This window comes from Miniopterus natalensis, chromosome 20 (genome assembly GCF_054644295.1).
Source record: "Miniopterus natalensis isolate mMinNat1 chromosome 20, mMinNat1.hap1, whole genome shotgun sequence".
Classification (NCBI taxonomy): Eukaryota; Metazoa; Chordata; class Mammalia; order Chiroptera; family Miniopteridae; genus Miniopterus; species Miniopterus natalensis.
This window is the reverse complement of record NC_142100.1, coordinates 1,455,085-1,480,890: the sequence shown is the minus strand read 5'-3', so window position 1 is coordinate 1,480,890 and position 25,806 is coordinate 1,455,085.

Sequence of the window (25,806 nt, the reverse complement as noted above, 5' to 3'; positions counted from 1 at the left end):
CAAGCATTGGTGAGCCTGTGGAGAAAGGGCACCCTCATGCACTGTTGGTGGGAATGCAGATTGGTGCAGCCACTGTGGAAACAGTATGGAGGTTCTTCAAAAAATTTAAATTGGAACTGCCTTATGACCCAGCAATTCACTTTGGCTATTTTTCCAAGGAAACTGAAAACATTAATTTGAATGAATATATGCACCCTATGTTTATTGCAACTATTTACAATAGCCAAGATATGGAAGCAATGCAAGTGCCCATCAATAGATGAGTGGGTAAAGACGTTTTGGTACATATATACAATGGAATACTACTTGGCCATAAAAAAGAATTAAATTTTCCACTGGCAACTGAATAGACACTTCTCCAAAGAAGACATACAGATGGCCAAGAGACATATGAAAAAATGCTCAGCCACTAATCATCAGAGATGCAAATTTAAACCACAATGAGATATCACTTCACACCTGTCAGAATGGCTCCATCAACAAATCAACAAACGACTCCTGCTGGCGAGGATGTGGAGAAAGGGAGCCCTAGTGCACTGCTGGTGGGAATGCAGACTGGTGCAGCCACTATGGAAAACAGTGTGGAGTTCCCTCAAAAAATTAAATATGGAACTGCCTTTTGACCCAGTGATCCCACTTCTAGGAATATATCCTAAGAATTCTGAAACACTAATCAGAAAGAATATATGTACCCCTATGTTCATAGCCGTGCAGTTTACAACAGCTAAGATCTGAAAGCAGCCCAAGTGCCCATCAGTAGATGAGTGGATAAAAAAGCTGTAGTGCATTTACACCATGGAGTACTATGCAGCTGTAAAGAAGGACCCCTTACCCTTTGGGACAGCATGGAGGGACCCAGAGAGTATTATGCTAAGTGAAATTAGCCAGTCAGAGAAAGACAAGTATCACATGATCTGACTTATAAGTGGAATCTAAAGAACAAAATAAACTGATAAACAAAATAGATCCAGAGACACAGAAGCATGGAACAGACTGACAAATCTCAGAGGAAGGTGGGGGTTGTGGGTGGGTGGGGAGAGATTAATCAAAGAATTTATATGCAAATATGCAGAACCCACGGACACAGACAATAGTGTGGTGAAGGCCTGGGGTGGGGGAAGGGTGTGGAAGAATGGGTTAATGGGGAAAAGGGAGACATCTGTAATACTTTCAACAATAAAGATGAATTTAAAAAATAAATAAAAATAAATTTTACCATTTGCAACAGCACGGGTGGGCCTAGTTGGTATTATGCGCAGTGAAATAAGTCAGTCAGAGAAGGACAAATACCATGTAATTTCACTTATATGTGGAACCTAAAGAACTATATAAACAAACAAAACAGAAACAGACTCACAGACAGGGAGAGAAACTGATGGTTGCCAGAGGGGAGGGGTGTTGGAGGACCGGATGAGAAAGATGAAGGGGTTGAGAAGTACAGATTGGTGGTTACAGATAGTCATGGGGATGCAAACCCCAGCATAGGGAATATTGTTAACAACATTATAATAACTGTGTATGGTGCCAGTTCGGGAAACAGTTTGTCAAGCATATGATATTCTAACCACTATGGTGTTCACCTGAAACTAATACAAATAATACTAAATGTAAATTGTAATGGGAAAATTTTCAAAAATTAAAAAAATAGCAAGGATTTGTGGAGAGCAAAAGTGGAAACTGTGCCCCTAGAAACCCAACCCAAGACAGTAACTATTAGGGAGAAAGCCAGGAACAGAAGGAGGCAGAAGTTCCCACACGAACCTGCCAGAGAAGCTGATTTCTGATCTGAGCAGTCATTTACTCTGAAACCCTCATGGACTCAGCAATAAGTCATTGTGTCTCTTCTTAAAGTTCTTTCCTTCACTGAGGAGAATTATTTACCTTATGATTAATAGTTCCCTGAAAATATTCATATAGATGTATTTTTTTATCATCTCTCTCCTCTCTCTCCCTCTCCTTCTCTCTTCCTCTTTCCATCTCCTACCTCCCCCTTTCCCCTATTTTGCTCTCGCTCCTTGTCATAAGATTTTAAATCCTTAATCTTGCTTGGGGTATTAGTTTTCTATTGTTGCATTTAAAATTGCCTCAAAATTAGCATCTTAGACCACACAAATTTATTATCTCAGTTTCTGTAGGTCAGGAGTCTCGGGAGGGCACATCTTGATTTTCTGCTCAGGTCTCACTGGGCTGAAATCAAGGCGCCCTCTGGGATTGCAGGCTTTATCCAAATCCTGTTCCAATATTACAGGTTGTTAGCAGAGTTCATTCCCTGAGGCAATTAGACAGAGGTGCCCATTTTCCTGCTACCTGTCAGCCAGGGACTGCTCTTAGCTCCCAGGGGCTACTCACACTTCCTTGCTGTGTGCCCACCATGGGCCATTTACAACATGGGGTTTGCTTTCTTCCAGAGCAGCTGAGTCTGGCTTTCTGACTTCCTCTTCTGCAACCAGCTGGAAAAAACTCTGCTTCTATGGGGTCAATGCGATTAGGTCAGGCCCGTCAGCTGTGCCATATAGCATAACCTAATCACAGGAGTAAAATCCATCCTATTCCCAGTCCCAGGGATTATGCCAGGCACCCACACAAGGGGAATGGAAAACCTTGGAGATCATCTTAGAATTCTGCCCACAACACTTGGCAACAGCACACTTCATTTGTGTGGCATGTGGTATGCACAAAGTTTTTCTTTTTCTTTCCAACAGGTGACTCTGCCTCCTACTAGAAACATTGTTCACTTGTCCTTGGAGAAGCCACTGTTTCTTGGATCTAGTCTAACTCCTTGTAAGCCTCTGTGTTGGTCCCATGTCATCCTCCAACCTCTAAGTGCTGGAGTTCCCCAGGACACTGACCTCTTCTTTTTACCTACATGCATTTCCTAGAGACCTCATCCCACTCCACAGTACCACCAATGTGCAGTGGCTCCCTAATGCATCTCTGTAGCTCAGATCTCTCTCCTGAATTCCTAACTCAAATACCTCATTGCTTCTTCAATATGTCCACGTGCTGTCCAGTAGGAATATAAAACTTAACATGTCTAGCCTGGTCAGCATGGCTCAGAGGTTGAGCATCGACATGATCCAGGAGATCAAGTTTCAGTTCCTGGTCAGGGCACAGGCTTGGGTTGTGGGCTCCATCCCCAGTCAGGAGCCTGCAGGAGGAAGCGGATCAATGACTCTCTCATCATTGATGTTTCTATCTCTCTCTCCCTCTCCCTTCCTCTCTCTGAAATCAATAAAAACACATTTTTAAAAAACAACAAGAACTTAACATTTCTAAAAATAACTCAATCTGATCCAAACTGTTCCTCTCCAAGTCCTCCTTATCTCAGTAAATGACAATACCTCCATTCTACCATATTTTAGGCCAAAAATCTTAGTGTCTTCATTAACTTCTCTTTCTCTCACATACCCCAGACCCAATCCATCAGCAAAGTTCCTTAGCTCCACCTTCAAGATATGTGCAGAATCTGGTAATTGCTTAACTCCATTGCTAAGAAGCTACCCTGCCTGGGTTTTTGCAGTAGACACCTAGTTATCCTGTGTACTTCCATCTTTAGTCCCCCTACCTCCATTGCAGTTTATTCTCTACACAGCAGCTAGAGTGACCCCTCTCAGACATCAAATATGTGATGCCACTCCTCTGCTAAAATGTGCCCACAGTTCCCCATCTCACCCAGAGAAAATGCCAGTCTTCCTGGTCTGACCGCGGCCTTGCGTCGCCTGCCGCGCTGCTCTTCCCTCACTCGCTTCCCCATGCCCTCGCGGTGCCCCTTACACACGCCCCACACGCCCTCTCCAGAGCCTTCCTATCTGCTCTTCCTGCTGCCCTTTCCACGTGGCCTCCAGGCTCGCTGCCTTCCTCCTTTCTTCCCTGCTCAGACAGTGTCGGGCAGAATTTTCCTAACGGCCTTACGTACACAAACACCACCTTTGGGACCCTCTATCTCTTGTCCCCTCTTTTATTTCCTCCGTGGTACTTCCACCTCCTGATACATGAAGTAATACATTGTATGTGTTTGTTTCCCATCATCACATTAAAATGTAAGCTCTGTGACAGAGGGACCGGGTTTACTATGTCCCAGAGCCTCAATTGGAGCATCAGGAACATAAGTATTCAATGAATGAATATTTGATGAATAAGTCAAAAATGACCAATGGCTTACCCACCAGAGGATGTAGATTTTCTCTACATGATATATTTTTAATAGAAAATCCCATGGTGGAAAGAGAAGACAGGGTAACCTTGTAGTTGTCTTAGAGAATGAATAAATTCAACCTTTACATCAGGGAGGGACAAAGAAAGGCCTTCGTGGAAGAAATGTACTCGCATGAGCTATATATTTTCTTTCACCTCAAAGGCTGTAGGGTAAATTTTGTCTGGTGTACAGCCTTGATGGAAACCAGAAGATGTTTTCCTCCCTACCCTTTTTCCAAAAATCAAAATAGATTTCTACCTGCACATCTTGGTTCCTATAGCTCTCTCTGGCTGCCCTAACTTCAACTTTTCAAATTCCTATCCATCCTTTGGGATCCATCTAAAACACCATCTTCATGAGCAAATATCTCCTGATTCTCTGATGTTGCATGTGTCTACTTCAGCTTAAGGCCTCCCACAGAACCCTATCTTTTTTTTTTTTTTTTAAATATATCTTATTGATTTCAGAGAGAGGAAAGGAGAGGGAGAGAGAGAGACAGAAACATCAATGATGAGAGAGTCATTGATCGGCTGTGAGCCCACAACCCGAGCCTGCGCCTGACCGGGAATCGAACCCTGACTGCCCGGATCCTAGGTCGACGCTCAACCGCTGAGCCACGCCCGGCCGGGCAATACCTTATCTTAAATGATGATCTCCGTGTACTATCTTACCCTTTCTCCTCCCATACTTCCCAAGCCAAGAGGGTGCACTATTATATTATGTATCCTCCAGAGCACTTAGAACATATCTTGCAAGAGAAGATGCTCATTATATATTTGTGGAATGAAATTGATTGATTCAATTTATTGCATTTAATTGGGAAGTTAAGCATTTAGCTACAGGACTGCTTTATTGCACTCTCAGGTCTTAGGGACTCAGCAACGGTTACCTGAGCTCTGGCAGTTGGCTGAATGGCCTGAGACTACAGTTACCTGTCCAGATTGTGAAAAGGGAGCTCCCACCTAACTGAGGATTCTATGATTTTTGTCAAATGCAAGGGTCAATCAAGAATGGTCTGGGGGGAAAATACTCTTTATAAGTATATTAAACTCTACATATTTTCCATTTCATGTTCACTAACTATATTTCAAAAAATGTACTTTTGAAAGCAACTTTTTTTTACTTAAGTGTAATAACACAATTCAGCACGTGCTAATGCTTCCAGGGAAATATAGTAAAGGGCTACTTTTGTTTAAGCCTTTGATTTATTCTTTCTACATCCTGTAATACCCATCCACACTGGAGAACCAAGTGCTGTGTGGGGCTAATTAAACACTGTAATTATCCATAAGCCATGGCCCAGAAGCAGACAGAAAATCTAACAAATGTCTGATTGTAATATCAGTTAAATACTCAAGATGTGTGACTGGTGAAGTGCAAACTCTCCTATTCACTTAATATCCTTGATGAGCAGTGAACTGGGGTAATCACGTTAGCTTTCCATTCACTTATTAGGGCAGAGTGATTAGACGTGAATAGAGGCACAGAAACCCCTCAAGTTGCAAAAATTAGACTCCTATAGTTTCATTATGTTTACTTTCAACTATGTGTAATTGTCTGTAGCTTTTTCTGAGCCTAGTCTACTTTCATCTCCTATCTTTGCCCCTGGAAAGGCTGAGTGCTGGCTACAAGTGTAGAGAGAGCAGCTAGGACAATGCAGACCTGGCACAGGAATGCTCATGTAGACTGTATAGATGCGAAAGGACTGATTACAAAAACTGCACTTCCAAGGCCATAACCAAGCTATTTTTAATTGAGGTATAATTTCCATACAACAAAATGCCTAAATCTTAAGTGTTCATCTGGGCAAATTTGAACCTATCTATATGCTTATGGGGTCAGCACCATGTTCAAATTAGACATTTCTAGAAGGTTCTCTTTTGCCTCTTCCCAGTCAATTCCTCACCCCTTCCCAGAGGTAACCACTGTTCTAATTTCTACCACCACAAATTGGGTTAGCTGGTTCCTAACTTCATACAAATAAATCATATGGTCCCATATTAATTTTTAAAGAACAATATGAAGTAATTTTAATACAGAAAAGCAAAACAAAGGAGAGTTCATAATCCTACCACCACCAAGAAAAGGAACAATTAATAAAAATAACCCATATTATTAGCTATTTTAGGCGTTACAGGAGAGACTCAGGAAGCCGTCACTTCCTCAGATCTGGATTATTACTAAGCACAGCCTGCGGATCCTCAACCTTGGTCCCTCCAGGTCCTAGCCCTCCCTCTGCACCTGCTCCAGCCTCTGAAGGCTGACCCTCTGGACCACACTGGCTCCCTGATGCCCTAGTGTCTATCTACTAGGGAACTGTAAAGGAAGGAAGCAGCTGTAAAAACCAGGGCACCGTGAGCTGGAGGGTGTTTACTCCCCCATTTGCTCCCTGCTGGGTTGCTTTAAGATGGCTCACTTCAGACAGCCTTGTGGTAACACTGCTCCTCACTCCAGGAGCTGGAATGCTCCCCCCCTTTACTCTGCAGGCCTAGATGGTCACAGTTATCAGCTTTGGCTGACCACTGGTTATTTCAGCACCTTTGGTTGGTTTTCCTCAAACCTTCCCACACCTTAGTAAATAGCACTATCAATAAACTCTCCTCAGTTGCGCAATTAAAAAAATTGTTTTGTATTCTTTGTTAAATTTTTTTTTCAATTAAAGTTTACATTCAGTATTATTTTGTATTCGTTTCAGGTGTACAGCAGAGTGGTGAGACAATTGTAAACTTTACAAATTGGTCCCCTTATATTCGAGGACCCAACTGGCACCATACATCGTTATTACAATATTATTGACTATATTTATGTTTTACTTTACATCCTCAGGATTATTTTGTAACTGCCAATCTGTACTTCTCGATCTCTTCACCTTTACATTCAGTCCCCCATCAACCCTCCATTCGGGCAATTATCAGTCTGTTCTCTGTATCTATGAGTCTATTTCTTTTTTGTTTATTTTGCTCTTCAGAGTCCACATATAAGTGAGATCATGCGGTATTTGTCTTTCTCTGACTGGTTTATTTCACTTAGCATAATACCCTCTAAGTTCATCCATGCTGTAGCAAAGGGTAAACATTTTTACAGCTGAATAATATTCCATTCAATATATGTTCCACTACTTTTTATCCACACCTCTAATAATGGGCACTTCAGTTGTAAATAAAATGAGCATCAATGTCTTCCATACCTCCTCTTAAATTTTCTGGAATAGTTTGAGGAGGATGGGTGTTAGTTCTTTTTTGAATGTTTGGCATAATACCCCTGTGAAGCCATCTGGTCCAGGAATTTTGTTTGTTGGAAGTTACTTGTTTTAATTGGCCTGTTCAGATTTCTTGTTTCTTCTTGAATCAGTTTTGAAACATTGTGTGTTTTCAGTCATTTCTCCCAGATAGTCGTTTGTTGCCATATAGTTGTTCTTAATATTTTCTTAAGTCCTTTGTATCTCTCTGGTGTTGTTATTTCTCCTCTTTTATTTCTGATTTTATTTATTTGAGTGTTCTCTCTTTTTCTTGTTGAGTTTGGTTAAAGGTTTGTCAATCTTGTTTATCTTTAAAAAACAAAACAAAACAGCTCTTGGTTTCATTGATCTTTTGTATTGTTTTTGTAGACTCTATTTTGTTTATTTCTGCTCTGATCTTTTTTCTTTTTTTTTTTCCCACTCACTTTGGGCTTTATTTGTTTTTCTTTTTCTAGTTCTTTTAAGTGCAAAGTTATATTGTTTGAGATTTTTTCTTGCTTCTTGAGGTAGACCTATAATGCTGTAAATTTTCTTCTTAGGACTGCTTTCACTATGTCCCATGGGTTTTGGGTGGCTGTGTTCTCATTTTCATTTGTTTCAAGTATCTTTTGATTTCTTCCTTCATCTCATTGTTAACCCATTCACAGTTTCATGACATGTTATTTAACCTCCATGTATTTATGTGTTTTTCAGTGTTTTCTTGTGATTGACTTCTAGTTTCCTAATATTATGGTCAGAGATAATGCTTGATATGATTTTAATATTCTTAAATATATTGAAACTTGTTTTGTGTCCTAACATATGTGGTCTATCCTAGAAAATGTCCATGTGCACTTGAAAAGAATGTTTATTCTGCTGCTTTGGGGTAAAATGCTCTGAAGAGATCAATTAAATCCATCTACTCTAGTTTGTCATTTAAAACCATTTCCTTGTTGATTTTTTGTCTGGAAGCCCTAGCCATTGACGTTAATGGGGTGGTAAAATCCCCTACTGTCACTGTATTCGTGTCAATCTCCCCCGTTACGTCCATCAATGTTTGTTTTATTTATTTAGGTGCTCTGACGTTGGGTGTGCATAAACTTTACAGTCTTGTTGGGTTGATGTCCTTATCAGTATGTTGCACCCTTCTTTCTTATTATAGCATTTATTTTAAATTTTATTTTGTCAGATGTAAGTATTGCTACCCTAGCTATTTTTCCTTTCCATTTGCATGAAATGCCCTTTTCCATCCCTTTATTTTAGTCTGTGTGTATTTTTTGTTCTGAGGTGGGTCTCTTGTAGACAGCATATACATGGGTGTTGTTATATTATACATTCAGCCACCCTGTATTTTTTTATTGGAGCGTTTAAGCCATTTACATTTAAAGTGATTATTGAGAGATGAGTTTGATGCCATTTAATTCTTTTAGTTATGTGCCTCTGTTTTCTCCCCTTCTTCTCCTTCTTCTTCAAGAAGGCCCTTTAACATTTCTTATAATACTGGTTTCATGATCACAAACTCCTTCCACTTTCTCTTGTCTGGGAAGCTCTTTATTTATCCTTCAATATATATATATATATATTGGTGGGGTGGGGGAGTGGAAGCATGGGTGTGTTCCAGAGGGAGCCTACTTTGCTGATTCTTTTTGTGTGTTGTTGTTTTTTTTAATCTTCACCTGAAGATATTTTTTTCCATTGCTTTTCAGAGAGAGTGGAAGGGGGAGAGGGAGAGGGAGAGGGAGAGGGAGAGGGAGAGGGAGAGGGAGAGGGAGAGGGAGAGGGAGAGGGAGAGGGAGAGGGAGAGGGAGAGGGAGAGGGAGAGGGAGAGGGAGAGGGAGAGAGAGGGAGGAAGAGGGAGAGGGAGAGAGATATCAAAGTGAGAGACACACATCAATTAGTTGCCTCCCATGCATGCCCTGACCAGGGCCTGGGATTGAACCTGCAACCAAGGTACATGCCCTTGGCCAGAATCAAACCCAGGACCCTTCAGTCTGTAGGACAACACTCTAACCACTGAGCCAAACCAGCTAGGGCTGTCCTACAATTTTAAGTGATAGCCTTGTTGGGTAAAATAGGCTGTAGGTCCTTGCTTTTCATCACTGAATATTTCTTGCCAGTCCCTTCTGGCCTGAAATGTTTCCATTGAGAAATCAGCTGACAGTCTTATGGGAGCTCCCTTGTAGGTAACTAACTGCTTTTCTCTTGCTGCTTTTAAGATTCTGCCTTCTTCTTGAAGCTTTGGCATTTTAATTATGATGTGTCTCAGTGTGAGCCTCTGTGGGCTCCTCTTGTTTGGGACCCTCTGTGCCTCCTGGACTTGTGTTCATCCTTTTTTCTTTACCAGGTTGGAGAAGTTCAGTCCTTATTTCTTCAAAAAAGTTCTTAATCCCTTGCTCTCCTCTTCTTCTTCTGGTAGCCCTATGATTCAGATGTTGTTATGGTTCATGTTTGCCTAAAGGTCCCATAAACTACATTCATTTTTTATTATGTTTTTTTCTTCTTTGCTGCTCTGATTGGGTGTTTCCTGGAATCTTGTCTTCCAAATAATGGATTCAATCCTCTGCTTCATCTAAACCACTATTTATTTCTTCTAGTGTATTCTTCATTTCAGATATTGTACTCTTTATTTCTGACTGGTTTTTTTTCATGGTTTCTATGTATTTTTTAATGCCTACTATCTCTTTGTTTAAATTCTCACTGAATTTATCCATTCTACCCTTAAGTTACTTGAGCATCTTTATAGCCATTGCTTTGAACATTATATCTGGTAGATTGCTTGTCTTCATCTCATTTAGTTCTTTTTATGGAGATTTCTTCTCTTATCTGCGGCATGCTTCTTTTTTGACTCATTTTGGCTGTGTCCCTGATTTTGTTTCTGTGTATTAGGTACATCTGCTATGTCTCCCAGTTTTAGTACAGTGGCCTTATGTAAGAGGTATTTTGTAGGACCCAGTGGCAGTCTCCTTGATCACCTGAGATGGGTGCCCCAGGAATGTCAGTTTTGTGGATGATGTGAATCCTCCTGTTGTAGTTGAGTCATGATCCCTGTTGGCTTGTCCATGTTTGGGGTTGACCTTCAGGCTGGCTGATTCTGAAGATAAACCCTGACCCCTGTGTATGAACTTCTGTGCAGGTGTTGATCACACAAAGTGGAATTCACTTCATCAGGATCTGGTGCCTGCTGAGATCTCCATTTGTATGTGCTACTTATGGAGCCAATTGGATGCTGCTCTGATTTTGTCTGAAGCTCACCTCTGGATGTGTTGGTTCTGCGGTCTCTTTGGAGGGACTCTGGTGCAGTTCAATGTCTGAACCTTCTTGAGATGGGCCCTGGGCAACCTGGTTGGAACTACAACCCTCACACACCTTACTGATGCAGAGGCCCTCCCTTCACACAGTCAGGTGATCCAGTTTGTGGCTGTCTTTGCTGTGCCTAGGTGTGCATTTGAAAGGCTGAGGCTGTGTCTTCCACCAGCTCCAAGCCTGAGGGCAGGTCAGCAAAAGGCCCAAGGCATTTGGAGATCTGCCTCTAACTGCCTCCATCTGCCAGCTGCCTATTAGGCTCAGTCACTGAAAGAGTACATGAGTTGCTTGAGGTATGTTCTCAGAGAGTCACCAGGTAAAGTGACTTGTGTTCCCCAGACTGATACAGGTTCAAAGTCAGTGCCAGTGCTTGGTTTGAAGCCACTCAATGAAAGTCCCAGGGTATACCAAGGCTAGCTTCTACCTGCCAAGTGCCCACAGACCTTTGAGGTGGGGCAGGATCTCAGGGAGTCACCAGGGTGAGACCAGGAGAGTTTATCAGGCTTAAACAGTTCAAGATTTATCTGTGTGAAAGGAGAGCTCTGCACTAGTCAGGTGTAAAAGAGATGGCCCTAATGTAGAGGCACACAACTCAGTTTGTCCCTGATTCTGCACAGACCTTCTGGAAAGCCTGAGCTCATCAGGGCTTGGTCACCAGGACTAGGAAGGTTGGGGCTAGTGGATTTCCCATGATGGGCTGACAGAGGTCAGGCTCCTGGGAAGGTGGAGGGAATGGCCCCCATCCCAGAGCCACACAACTCAGTCATTGACACACTCTGAGTCTACCTGGACCTCTACACCTTGGGCATAGTATCTGACTCTTCTGCAGGGCAGGGCTACTGCATTCCCTCAAGGCCTTATGGAGGGGAGTGCTCAACCCCCCAAAAATGGCAACTGTGGTGTGGGAGAGGGACTCATCACAGAGACCCTGCCAGCAGTCTTTTCAGCTCTCTCCTTGGAGCCACAAAACCTCATCTCTCCTCACACTGCTCTAGGCCACTTCACCCTGCCTCTGCCAGAGGCCAGGGTGGATGGCTGTGAACAAAATTTTGTGCTAATTTTTTAGCAGACTCCTGTCTCTCCCTGGCAGACAGAATCCCCACTGATTTTCACAGCCAGATGTTATTTGGGTGCCTCCTCCTAGCTCTGGTGCTCTGTCTGAAGGTCAGCATCGGGTGGAGACCACTCACTCCTCAGGGGGGCCTTTGCAGCTGAGACATCCCTCCAGATTCTTGGGTGCTACACATTATCATGGGGTGAGGCCTTTTTGCATCTCCACCCTTCCTACCAGTCTCTATGTGGCTTCTTCTGTACATCCTTGGTTATAAGACTTCTGTTCAGTTGGTCTTCAGTTAGTTATTCAAGCTGATTTTCCTATATTTTAGTTGTAATTCCAGTTTGGCCCTGCGAGGAGTTGGGTATATCTTCTACCTACTCTGCTTCCATCTTGGATCATCAGTTGCTCCTTTGAATATGCTGTCTGTCTTCTGCCCCTGATTACCATCCACATTAACTTTTAAATAGACTTTATAGGAAATACTTTTGCATCCATCATGTGCATAGGCTATAAACTGCTCCATGGGCAACACACTGTTTTTAAAGGGTTCTTTTTTAACCACTTCCTCTTAATCAAGGAACATTTAAATCATCTACACCTCTAGTCTATCCTGATCTTTATACACAGTAACAAGTGATCCAAAGTCTGTAATATACTATCTTGAAGCTTTTATCATTTGAATTTACTTTAGCTTTGTGTGCAAGTCTCTCCTGTTGCAATTTCAGGCCTTGTATATACAGGTGCTTTAGAAAAGTAATTTACTTGATTCTACTGACTACAACAGTGAACAAGTGACAAAACTTGTAATGCCTTAGAATTTAACATTTCTGTGGGAATAACTAATAAGTGAATAAAGACGATTATATAATATGTCAGGTATTGATAAGTGCTATACAAATAAAGCAGAGTAAGGAGGCCATAAAGAGATGAGGGACAGCGCTCCCCTTTATATAGGGTGGTCAGGCTCAGATGTCTGATAAGGTCTCTTCTTCGAAGAGAGGGAATGGTGCATGTGGACATCAGGGCAGGGGGTTGGGTTGGAGAGAATTCATGGGGATATACAGGAGAAAGATACACAGGTGGAGGTAACAGCATCTATAAAGGTCCTGATGTGGGTGCATATTTCACCATCTTTTAGGAATAGCAAGGAGATTTTAAATGAAGTCAGATGATCATACCCAGGGGTGGATGGGGAAAGGCTAAGAAACTAAGCTTCTATCAGAGGCAGATTTTGTAGGGCTTTGGTCCCTTAATTGTACTTTATCTTTTCATTTCAGTGAGATAGGAAGCTATCAAAAGATTCTGAGAAGAAGAGAGACATGAAATGACTAATGTCTTAAGATGATCACTCTGGATATTGTATTGAGAATAAACTATAACTGAGTGGAGAAGACGTAAGGAGACAGTTAGGAAGCTATTAAAATAATTCACATGCGAGAGAATGGTGAATTGGACTAGACTCAGTGTGCCAGTAGACGTAGTGAGAACTGGTTAGATTCTGGATATATTTTGAAAGTTGGGCCGACAGCATTTGCCATTGTGTGATAAATGATGCATCAAAGACGACCCCAAGGTTTTAGAGATGAGCAAATTGTAGAATGTAATTGTCATTATTGGAATAAAAAAAGAATAAAGTAACAGATTTCAGGGGGAAATGAGAAGTTTGTTTTGGGACATGAACTTTAGATGTCTGTAAAGCAAAGATATTAAGTAAGCAGTGGGCTATATGGCTATATGAGTCTGACTTTCAGGAGAGAGCCTAGATAGACCTATAAATTGAGGAGTTATATGTATATAAGTGATATTTTAAAACGTGGAATTAGGCAGCCCCCACTTCCCCCTCCCTCAAGTGTGTGTATGTTGAGAACTGAGCCTTGTGGTAAAAATTTAGAGGTCAGGAGGATGAGAAGAGACACAAAAATTATTGAGGGGAAATAGCCAGAGGGAGTGTACCCCAGGGGCTAGTGAGGAAGTACTTCAAGGAGAAGGTGTGGTCACCTATGGCCAGCATTGTTGATGGACCAAGCAAGGTGCTGACTGAGAACAGGACCTTCTGGCAGTGTGAAAGTCCTCTGTGATCTTGACTAGAGCTATAGTGGAGTAGTGGGGACAAAGAGCCATCAGGAGTAGTTCCAAGAAGTAACAGGAGGCAAGATTATGAGGACAGATTGTATAGAAAACCCTGTCAGTGAAATTGCTGTAGAGAAGAACACAGGGGTGGGGTAGAAGCTGCAGGCCAGTGTAGGGGTAAGGAAGATCGTCTGCGTTGGTTGTCTGTCTTCAAGATTATTCCATCATGTTTTCAGGCTGGTAGGGACGGTCCCATAGAGAAGAGTCCATGCTGATAGAGGAGACAGAGAAAGAACTGCTGGAGGCATGTCCTAGAATAGGGTAGGGGACAGACGTCCTCGCGCACACGCAGGAGGCTTTCCTTAGAACCAGAGTAGTGCTCATCCTTTCTGCTTTGTACTTACAATTCCACAGAGAATTTCGTTAGAGGAATCATGCATGTTTTCCTGCTGTTTAAAATAAAATTGATGACTGATTTATTTACCCCTCATATTTTCCTATGAGTCATTTTACCCCCGTTTTACTAATAAGGAAGGCTCATAAAAGTTAGATGACTTCCTCAGGTTCTCAAGCATGTACAACAACCAGGTCTCAAAGTAGGTCTGGCTGATTCCAAAAACCACAAATATTCCACATCAGAGTGTCTGCCACCTAATGAGAAAGAGAGAACATCATCTGAAGATGCCAGGCAAAGAAAAGCACAACTAAAGAACCCCATGTACAAGTGCTGAGTGGGCAGGAGTAAGTTACATGCCTGGGCCCTTGCAGTGAGGTTTGTGGAAGGTGTGGTTTGCGCCATAGCTTTTAACGGCCCAGACAGATGAGGCATCCGTCTTAAACAACATAAGAGAAGGTCCTGAGGACAGCTGGACTCTGAGGTAGGGCTGATTAGTCAGTCCTATGTGGACGACAGGGAGCAAACGTGTCCACCTGAGTTTAAAGTAAAATGGCAGAAGCTGAGAGAGGCACTATGGGGCTTCTTTGGGTTTCCAGTCACTTCCGTGAGCATGTATTACGCTCCTGCCATGTGCCCGGCACGGTGGCCTTAGGAAATAAAAAAGAGCAGCCATCCTGCCTGAAGTCACTTACACAGTGAACAATTCCAATTCAGCATAAGATTTGCAAGCCTCCTATGAGTCACAGTTCTCCAGAGAAACAGAATCAATAATACCTCAATATACTATAGATGATAGAAATGTAAATAGAGATAGGGGTATTTATTTTATACAAAGAGATGTATTTAAAGGAATTGTAGGAGCTGGCAAGTATGAAATTTGTAGGGCAAGGCAACAGACTGAAAACTCAGGCAGAAGTTGATGTTCCAGTCTTTGAGGCAGAAATTTTTGTTTTCTAGGAAACCTCAAATTTTACTCTTACAATCTTCAACTGATTGGATGAGGCCCACCCACATTGTTCAGGGTAATCTACATAAAGTCAGTTAAAGGATAACCACATTTACAAAATGCCATCACATCAACACCTGGATTAGTGTTTAATTAAATAACTGGGTACTATAGTCTAGCAAAGTCAACACATAAAACTATCTCATTAGTTCCAATGCTTATTCCAAGAAGCCAACAGCAGGTATTTTATTTTAGAGATATTTGCTTTGTGAATTGCGGTTCCTGATCCGATTTTAAGCTATAGACCAGTGAGAGGCCAGAGGAGGGCTGTCAGAGAGCCCTTGTTCAGTGTGTTCATAAAGGTTTTGAGCCCCTGTAATTTGTATTGTTTAGAAGTAGAAGGCTGGAGGAGTGAAAGGGGGTAATTTTGCAAGTCAAAAGAACAAATAAGTAAATACAAATAGTCCCAAAGGTTGCCAGTCCCACTGCTCTAGAGGAAACAGCCCCCAGCCCGCAGCCTCCCAGCGCCCAGCCCGCCCTCCCTCCGCCCAGGCTCCCGCAGCTGACGGCTCGGCGCCGCCCGGCCCCTTCCTCCGCCGAGGCGAGGTCAGGCCCTGGCGGGGACGGGCGCGGGGCGGGCGTTGAAACGACGCCGCTCCAGAGAAGGGGACGCTTCGCAGCCGCGGGAGGGAGCGGAGCCGGCCGCTGTGCTCGGGGCGGGCGGGGGGGGGGGGCGAGCGGGGGGGGGGGGGCGGCAGCTGCGGGAGCCCTGCGGGAGCCCTGCGCCGGCGGTGCGGGCGCAACCCTGGGGACGTGGCGCGGAGGGGACCCGGGCGGCCGCCGCGCGCGGGGCCTCGGGCCGTGACAACGCGGGCTGGGCCGGGGACCGTTCCTCCGGAGCGCGAGCCCGGCCCCAGCTTGAACACGCGGGTTGGTCGAGCGCCGGAGCCGAGTGGACGCCGCCTCGCCGGCCGTGCGCCCCGAGGGTGCGGGGTCGGGCTGAGAGCCAGGCGGGGCGCGGGAGGAGCGGGGGCGGGGAGCCCGCAGGCTGATGGGAGCCGGGGAAGCGCGGCCGCGGGGGACACACGCGCTGCAGAAACCCGGGGCCTCGCGCCAGCGCCAGACCCGCGGGAAGGGGGAGCGAGGGGAGGAAAGGCTCGGTCTCTGCGCGGCGGGAAGGGGCCGCGGGGGGGGGGGGGGGGGGCTGAAGGCTGCAGGAAGACAAACCCTCGCTTACAAAAACTGGATCGATTTTTTAAAAAAATTTGCTGGTTACAAAAAATAAATAAAGCACGTCTCTTGTTGAGCCTCGCTCTGAAACAGAAGAAAAGCTTCGGCGTGTGTGGACTGTGGGCTCACACGGCAGCCCGCGGAGCGTGTAAATGCTCCGCCGACTTCCGACGCGAGGGGGGCAGGGGCAGGCGCCCTGCGGGGGAAGCTGCGGAGGGCCTGCAACCCACCCCCTGGCCCTGCGCCGCGCTCCCCAAGCCAACGCGGGGAACTCGTGCCCGTCTCCGGGAACTTCGATTTCTTCATCGTTTTCATTTTCTCCCTTGGGCTACGGGAAGCAGCGTAAAAATAATGTCTCAGGCTTGGAAACATTTAAACAAAAACTGTAATGCAACACAGCTGACCTGAATCTCTCTATTCATAAGTGTAGATACTCGTTCACTTTTTATTGTAGCTCTTCCCCGCGCAAGGCACTGCGTTAGGTTCATAGGCGCAGACATGCGTGGAAGGCACCGCATTCATCCGCTCATTCACTCCTCGACAAATACCTGGGAGTGAAAACGCTGACGAAAATCCATCACTTCCCTCAAAGTGTGCCCACCCTGTGGGGAAAGATGGACAGGAAACTCCTCAAGCACAGTTCCCTGGAGGTGGGAAGGAGGGCGGTGCAAACACACAGAAGCCCCCAGATGCCTTTCCAGAAAAGGTGACGACGTGCAGGTCGGGCCACCTGGAACTCAGTGGTGTGCTGGAAATCAGTTTCTCAGTCCACAGCCCAGATGTGTGGGCTACATTTGAAATGTCTGGATTCCTGATGATTATACCCAAATGTCCTACAGCATTTGTAGGAAGGACAGCATGGATTCACCTTGTGAAAAATGCAAACATGCATCATGAAATACGTATTTTCATGAGCCATCTTTTCCACCAGGACACAGGTCATCAAAATTCTTTGCTATCGGTTATACATCAGTTTATTACTTTCCCTCAATTACTCAGTGAAATTCATATCTTTTCACATGGCCAAGGTGGTAGGCCCTGTGGCCCAAACCAATTAGATAAGGCCTTAAAAAATTCAGACTGTGAACAAGGCAGAATTTTAATAAAATTTGAAACCTACAGCTGTCAAGCCACATGAAGCCTCATACTTGCAAGTATCAGGCAAACATCACTATAGAATTGGCTAATGTAAGAACTGGCAAAAACTTTGCATCCCAAAAGATATTTCAAGCAAATGGTAATGTAAAAGAAGTTGGGGTAGGAATACTTTTATCAGATAAAATAGACTTTAAAACTACAGCTATAATAAGAAACAAAGAAGGACACTACATAATGATAAAGGGATCAATCCAACTAGAGGATATAATCCCTGTAAACACAGAAGTACCTAAATATGTAAAGAAAATATTAAAAAACATAAAGAGAGATTGACAGTAGCATAGTCACAGTAGGGAATTTTCACTCCTCGTTCACATCAATGAATAGATCCTCCAAAGAGAAAATCAATAAGGAAATAGCTACCTTACATGGCACATTAGAGCAAATGAACTTAATTGATATTCTCAGAGCATTTCATCCCAAAGCAGCAGAATATACGTTCTTTTCAAGTGCACATGGAACATTTTCCAGAATAGACCACATGCTAGGGCACAGAACAAGTCTCAATAAATTTAAGAACATTGAAAACATAGCAAGCATCTTCTCTGACCACAATGGTATACAAATAGAAAACAATTACAAGAAAGGGGGTGAAAAAGCACAAGCACATGGAGGATAAATCACATATCACTAAATGATGAATGGGATCAAGAAAGAAACCATAGATACCTTGGTACAAATGAAAATGAAAGCACCCCATTATAAAAGTCTATGAGAAACAGCAAAGCCAGTCCTAAGAGGGAAATTCAAAGCAATAAAGGCCTACATCAGGAAACAGAAAAAAATCTCACAATCGTATCTTACATCAAAAGGAAGTAGAAAAAGAATAAGCCCTGCAAGGGTGGTTCAGTTGGTTGGAGCATCATCCCGTACAACAAAAGATTGTGGGTTCAATTCCTGGTCAGGGCACATACCTAGGTTTCAGGCTCAAACCCTAGTCAGGATGCAAACAGGAGGCAGCCAATGTTTCTCTCTCACATTGATGTTTCTCTTCTTCTCTCTCCCCTCCTCTCTAAAATCAATGAAAAGCATGTCCTCTAAGGGGGAAAAAAGGGCCCAAAATGAATAGAAGGGAAAGTATAATAAAGATCAGAGTGGAAATAAATAGAGTCTAAAAAAAAGATAAATGAAACCAGCAGCTCATTCTTTCAAAAGATAGACAAGGTTGATAAAGCTTTAAACAGACTCATCAAGAATAAAACAGAGAGGACACAAACAAACAAAATCAGAAATGAAATAAGAGAAGTAACAACTGACACCACAGCAGCAACAGCCTGGGAAAAGGCAAACAGCCCACCCTTGGGGACAGAGCTCACCCCACCCTCAGAAATACCTCTTGCCCCACCCTGTAGCTCAACCCCTACTGAGGAAGCTGCAGCAGAGGCCAAGCCTACAGGTCTGGACAGTCTCAGGGCGCATCCTGACTGGCTGTGGGGTGGGGTGATCCCCACACTGTCCTGGGAACCTGGCTGGTGCTTCCCCCTCACAGGAGAGCTCATAGAAACTCTGGCTTCCAGCAAACCCCACTGGACGGCACATGCGGCCTCCACCCTGCCCAGGTCAGGGAAGTATTCTGGGAGACTCAGACGTTGGTCCTGGGGTGGGGGAACACACCCACCGTCTTCTCTGAAATATGATCGGCACCTCACCTTCAGGGACACCCAGAGGGCTCATCCTCCTGGTTCCACGAACAACCTTTTCAGAAACAGCCTTTGCAGTGACTAAGCTTGGCAGCTGGCCGGCAGGCAGAGGCCGGAGCAGAAGAACCCGAAGATGCCCTGGGACCTTTGCTGACTGTCCCCTGGGTCCCCTGCTGCTCGCACGTTGGCCAGAGTGCAGCTCGGCCCTTCCCACAGCCCAGCCCTGTAAAGGCTGCAACAAGCTGGATCACTTGAGCTTCCAGCAGGTTGCCCAGGGCCAAACGGGAACAGCTTCTGACAGTGGCTGCACCCAAGTCCCTCCTGGGAGGCCCAGGAACGGCAGAGAAACAGTTGGTCTCCGTCAGCCTGAGTCAGCCTCCATCAGCATGCGAGCAGGACCCAAGGCAGCGCCAGGAGGCACTCAGTTCTGCTGAGATGGACTCTGCCTCCCTTTTTTTTCTTTACAATATTTTTATTTTTAAAAATTTTTTTATTGTTTTGTTACCATTTTTGCCTTTATCTTTTCTTTCATAGCTCTTATTTTCTCTTAACTTTACTTACTTTATTCTTTTTTTCTCCTACTTTCTCTTCTTTCCTTTTGATAATTTTTCCTCCTTCTTTCCTTTTATGCCATTTTTCTTTTCCTGTTCTTTATTCTTATATTTTCCACTCTTCTTCCCTTTATAGCCTTTTCTTTCTCCCCTTTTCTTCTTGTATTTTTCATTTCTTTTATTATTCTTGTTCTCTTTTCTCTTTCCTAGCTCTTTTCTTCATTGTGTGTATTTATTGTTAATCCTCACCCAACTATATTTTTTCCATTGATTTTTAGAGAGAATTGATGGGAAGGAAGGAGGGAGGGAGGGAAAGACAGAGAGAGGAATAGTGATGTGAGGGAGAAACATTAATTGGTTGTTTCCATCATGTGCCATGACTAGGGTTGGAGATCAAACCTGCAACTCAGGTACATGCCTTTGTCTGGGAATCAAACCCATTATCCTTCACTGTACAGGACAACACTCTAACCAATGAGCTACACCTGTCAGGGCTTGTGACTGTTTTCTGTTTTTGTTGTTGTTGTTGGGGTATTTTTTGTTTTTATTTTTTTCTGTTGTGTTTTGTTTTGTTCTGTCAGTGCCTGAACAGCTCATGGTCAGGGTTGAGCCATACAGTCAGCCAGCCTGAGGGGAGATCACACCCACAAATGGGACAAAAACAATCAGGACCTAATTACATCAGCAGAGCCCAAATAACCCACACAAGGGACATTCTTAGAGCATCCAGCTCAGGAAATCAAAGAGACTGCACCATTGGGTCACAAAGGACACTTACTACATAAGGCCACCCTACCAAGGCTGGGAGGCATGGGGCAGCAATTCTTTCTAATACATAGAAACAGAGACAAAGAGCTAAAATGAGGAGACAAAGAAACAGATCCCAAATTAAAGAAAAATAGGAACCTCCAGAAAAAGAGCTAAATTAAATGGAGGCAAGCGATTTATCAAATATGTGGTTCAAAGTAATGGTTATAAGAAAGCTCAAGGAATGTACTGAGAATTACAAGAAACCTGATGGGAACTACAACAGCATAATAAAGGAATTAGAAACCATGAAAAAGCAACAATCAGAAATGAAGAGTAACATATCTGACATCAAGAATACACTGGAAAGAATTAAAAGTAGATTGAAGAGCACAGAGGATTGAATCAGTGATTTGGAAGACAAGGTAGAAGAAAAACTCCCAATTATAGCAGCAAAAGGAAAAAAGAATTAAAAAGCAGGAGGATAATTTAAGGGAACTTTGGGACAACATGAAGCGTAACAACATCTGCATCATAGGGGTACCAGAAGGAGAATAAAGTGAGCTCGGAAGACAGAATCTGTTTAAAGAAATGACAGAAAACTTCCTTAACCTGGTGAAGGAAAAAGCCACAAAAGTTCAGGGAGCCCAGAGACTCCCGTTCAAGATGAACCTAAAGAGACCCACACCAAGACATGTAATAATTAAAATGACAAAATTAAAGACAAAGAAAGGCTCTTAAAGACAACAAGAGAAAGAAAGTTACCTACAGGGTTGTTCCCACTAGACAGTCATCTCATTTCTCAACAAAGACACTACAGGCCAGAAGGGATTAGCATGAAGTATTCAAAGTAATGAAAAGAAAGGACCTGAATCCAAGATTCTTCTATCCAGCAAGGCTATCATTTAAATTTAAGGCAAAATAAAGAGCCTTGAGACAAAAAAGGACCTATCAGTTATAACCTTAAATATAAATGGATTAAATGCTGCAATCAAAAAACATAGGGTAGCTGAATGGATAAGAAAACATGACCCATATATATTCTGTCTACTAGAAATTCACCTTAGGAAAAAGATTCCATGCAAATGAGAATAACAACAACAAAAAACCTGGGTAGCAATACTTATATCTGACAAAAGAGACTTCAAAACAAAAGCCATAAAACAAAGAAGGTCAATACATAATAATAAAGGGGTTGATCCAACAATAAAATATAAACCTTATAAACATTTATGCACCCAATATAGGAGCACTAAAATGCATTAAAAAAACTATCGGTGGGCTCAGCTGGCATGGCTCAGTGGTTCAATGGCAACCTATGAACCAGGAAGTCACAGTTAGAATCCTGGTCAGTGCACATGCCCTGGTTGCAGGCTTGATCCTCAGTAGGGGACTTGCAGGAGGTAGCTGATCAATGATGCTCTCTCATCATTGGTGTTTCTCTCTCCCTCTCCCTCCTCTCTCTGAAATCAATAAAAACATATTTTAAAAAGTTAAAAAAAAACCAAAAATCCTCTTCATGGACATTAAAGAAAAGATTGACAGCAATACAGTCATAGTAGGGGATTTTAACACCCCACTGACATCACTGGATAGATCTTCCAGACAAAAAAAAATCAATAACAATTTAAAAAACCAACAACAGAACCTTAAACAACACAGTAGATCAGATTAATTTAATTTATATTTATAGAAAATCTCATCCCAAAGCAGCAGAATATACATTCTTCTCAAGTGCACATAGAACATTCTCAAAGATAGACCACATGTTAGGACACAAAATAAGTCTCTACAAGTTCAAGAAGATTGAAATCATATCAAGCATCTTCTTGGAACACAATGGCAGGAACTAGAAATCAAGTACAATAAAAAACATTCACACATGGAGGCTAAATAGCATATTATTAAGTGACTGGACTACCAATGAGATCAAAGAAGAAATCAGAAACTTCCTGGAAACAAACAAAAATAAACCACAACCCAAAACCTATGGAACAGAGCAAAAGCAGTCCTGAGAAAGAAATTCATGGCATTAAAGGCCTACACAAGAAACAAGAAAAAGCTCAAATAAACAATCTAACCCTACAACAAAAGAATTAGAAAGAGAACAAAAGGAAATGCCCAGGGTAAATAGAAGGAAGGAAATAATAAAGATCAGAGCAGAAATAAATTATCTAGAGACTAAAATACAACACAAAAGGTCAATGAAACCAAAAGCTGGTTCTTTAAAAATAAAACAAGAGCCCGGCCGGGCGTGGCTCAGTGGTTAAGCGTCGACCTAGGATCCAGGTGATCAGGGTTTGATTCCCAGCCAGGGCACATGCCCGGGTTGTGGGCTGCAGCTGATCAATGACTCTCTCATCATTGATGTTTCTAGCTCTCTCTCCCCCTCTCCTTTCCTCTCTCTGAAATCAATAAAGATATATTTTAATAAATAAATAAATAAATAAATAAATAAATAAATAAATAAATAAATAAATACAAGATTGATGAACCTTTAGCCAGACTCATCAAGAAGCAGAGAGAGAGGACCCAAATAAATAAAATCAGAAACAAAAGAAGTGAAGCAAAAACTGACATCACAGAAACACAAAGCATTGTAAGAAAATACTATATGCCAATAAACTGGACAACCTGGGTAAAATGGACATATTCCTAGAAACATACAATCTTCCAAAACTCAGTCAGGAACAATCAGAAATCCTGAATAAGCCAATAACAACTAATGAAATTGAAGGAGTAACCAAAAAACTCCGAGCAAACAAAAGTCAGGGACTGGATGGCTTCACACAGAGTTTTACAAAACATTGAAAGAAGAACTAATGCTGATCCTTCTTAAACTATTCCAAAAATATCCAAGAGGAAGAAACAATTCCAAGCTCTTTCAATGAGACCAGCATTATCCTAGTACCAAAAACAGATAAAGACACTACAAAAAGGGAAAATTAGAGACCAATATTAATGATGAACATAGATGCTAAAATCTTCAACAAAATATTAGCAAATCAGATCCAGCAATACATTAAAAAGATCATACAGAGGACTGAAACAAGATGGCAGCATGGGTAACAGCTGGACCCTCTGCCTCCCACAACCACATCAAAATTTAAACTAACATACAGGACAACCAACACTCAGAGCCTCCTGAAATCTAGGTGAACAGAAGTCCGACAACCAGGGAACTGAAGAAACAATAAGACCGGTAGGAGGGGTGGAGACTTGGGTGGATCGGTGCTGAATCGCAGAGACTCAGCCTCAGTCCCACACCTCGTGCTGTGGTTTAAACCCAGGAGGGATATCCCGGCGGTGGAGGTTTCCTGGAGGAGTGAGGGGTCCCAGCCCCACAGCAGGCCCCCAGCCCAGGGCTAGAAAAAGAAGTCCCCACAACTTTGGGGTGTAAAAACCAGCGGGGACGGTTGCTGAGGGACGCAGAGGCTGCTGGAGTCCTAGGCAGCTCCTCTTAAGGGCCCATGCACGGACTCACTCAGACACACTCCCATCGAGCTCCAACTCTGGGAGGCAGCTTGAAAGGAAACTGGAACATTCAGGGAGGAAGTAACTTGCCTGAAATCTGGTGAGAGGTGGAGGGGCAGATCTCTCCCACACAGAAGAGCTGGCAGAGGCCATTGCTCCTTTGGCCAGTCCTCCCCCCACAGAGCCGACAGGCAGGCACCATATTTGAGTCTCCAGCACCTGACTCACACCTTTGGCCCCTCCCTACTTGCAAGTTCTTCGAAGCCATTTACAGTGGCTTTTCTATGCAAGTGGCCTCTCTAGCCTCATGCTTAGGACTTTCGTAAAATCTCTCAAACAAGCAGCAGCGTGCCTCATATATCTTGATAAGTTGCCTCAGGCCTGGCACTAGTGGCAGCCCGCATTGGATAATAGCTTGGCCTGTCCTGGACACTTCCAAGCCCAGCACAAGTAGCAGCCAACTATGCTTTGCTGTGTAGCTCATGCTGGGTGGCCCTGAGCAAGGCACAGGCAGGGGCTGACTTTGCACCTCCCAGGAGGCACCTAGTGGTCAGACTCAACCACACTGGATTACAACCCTACCACATCCACAAGTGACACACTCAAAGGGCACACTTGGTGAACACCAAAGCTCCACTGAAGTAAATTCTGCTCCATAAGGGTGTCTCCAGCACAGCAGCTCTTTGGCTGTAGTTGCAGCTGGTCCTCACAGCTGATTGGCCTGGGAGTCAATTCCTCCCAGTGACACCAACAGCAACCAAGGCTCAACTACAACAGGACAGTGCATACAGCCCACACAGGGGAACACCTAGAAGGCCCAGCTCAGGTGACTGGGGAGGCTGAGCCACTGGACCCTACAGGACACCTACTACACAAAGCCACTCTACAAATTACAGGAGACACAGCAGCTGTACCTAATACATAGAAACAAACACCTGGAAGCAGCCAAAATGGGGAGGCAAAGAAACATGTCACAAAGGAAAGAACCGAAAACATCTCCAGAAAGGGAACTAAATGAAATAGAGCCAGGCAAGCTACTAGATACAGTGTTCAGAATTATGGTTAAAGGATGCTCAAGGATATTAGTAAGACTATTACAAAATCAAGTGAGACCATTGATGACCTAATAAAGTACCAATCAGAAATGAAGGCTACACAAACTGAAATGAAGAATAATTTACAAGGAATTCACGGGAGAGTAGAGGACGCTGAGAATCAAATCAGCAATTTGGAACATGAGGAAACAAAAAACACCAACAGAGGAGCAAAAAGAATCCAGAAATATGAAGGTAGTGTAAGGAGCCTCTGGGACAACTTCAAGAGGCCCATCATTCATATTATTGGGGTGTCAGAAGGGGAAGAAAGAGAGCAAGAAATTGAAAACCTATTTGAAAAAAGAATTACAAAAAACTTCCCCTACCTGGGGAAAGAAATAGACTTACAAGTCCAGGAAGCACAGAGGGTCCCAAACAAGAGGAACCCAAAGAGGCCCACACCAAGGCACATCATAATTAGAATACAAAAGGTTAATAGCAAAGAGAGAATCTTAAAAGCAGCAAGAGAAAAGCAGTTAGTTACCTACAAGGGAGCTCCCATAAGACTGTCAGCTGATTTCTCAACTGAAACCTTGCAGGCCAGAAGGGAGTGCAAGAAATATTCAAAGTGATGAAAAATAAGAACCTACAATCAAGATTACTCTACCCAGCAAAGCTATCATTTAGAGCTGAAGGTCAGATAGAGCTTCTCAGACAAGGAAAAGCTAAAGGAGTTCATCACCACCAGGCCAGTACTACATGAAATGTTGAAGGGTCTTCTTTCAGA